This window comes from Penaeus monodon, chromosome 30 (genome assembly GCF_015228065.2).
Source record: "Penaeus monodon isolate SGIC_2016 chromosome 30, NSTDA_Pmon_1, whole genome shotgun sequence".
NCBI lineage: Eukaryota > Metazoa > Arthropoda > Malacostraca > Decapoda > Penaeidae > Penaeus > Penaeus monodon.
The window spans coordinates 4557949-4558394 of NC_051415.1; the positions used below are offsets into that span (position 1 = coordinate 4557949).

At 35.4% G+C, this 446-nt stretch overlaps 1 protein-coding gene across 1 annotated transcript in view; it reads left to right on the forward strand.

Annotated features, from left to right (window-relative positions):
• The window catches only part of LOC119592481 (RNA 3'-terminal phosphate cyclase-like), a gene marked incomplete in the record, with an annotated part of 10949 nt that overhangs the window by 5417 nt on the left and 5086 nt on the right, over positions 1 to 446 (forward strand).

The window sequence follows — 446 nt, forward strand, 5'->3', positions numbered from 1 at the left end:
CCAAGGAGCTAGAATAGCAAATATCAACCCTGTTCAGAATTTCAAGCGAGTGATTTCCCACGTCTTTCCGTTTCAGGAGTGTGAGTCTCTTAATACAAGCAGCCTTGCCGTGTGCACTGTACGCCAGCAGCCCAACCTACCTGACCTTGTCTGGTGGAACGAACGCAGAAATGGCGCCACAAGTTGACTACACTATACATGTGAGTAAGCAAAACATATTGAGAGATAGGTAGGTAGATAGGTAAAGTGCATGTGTGGATTTACTTATATGTGTTATATATAAATGCATTCTTTGTAGATATTTATAAATTATGATTGAATTTCAGTAAATTTGGATATATTTTCATGTAATTGGTAATGGATTTCCTTCAATTTTTTTTTTATTTTTATGAGGAATGTGTATATATATATATTCAAAGAACTATCAGAGGAATTACCATTCAATA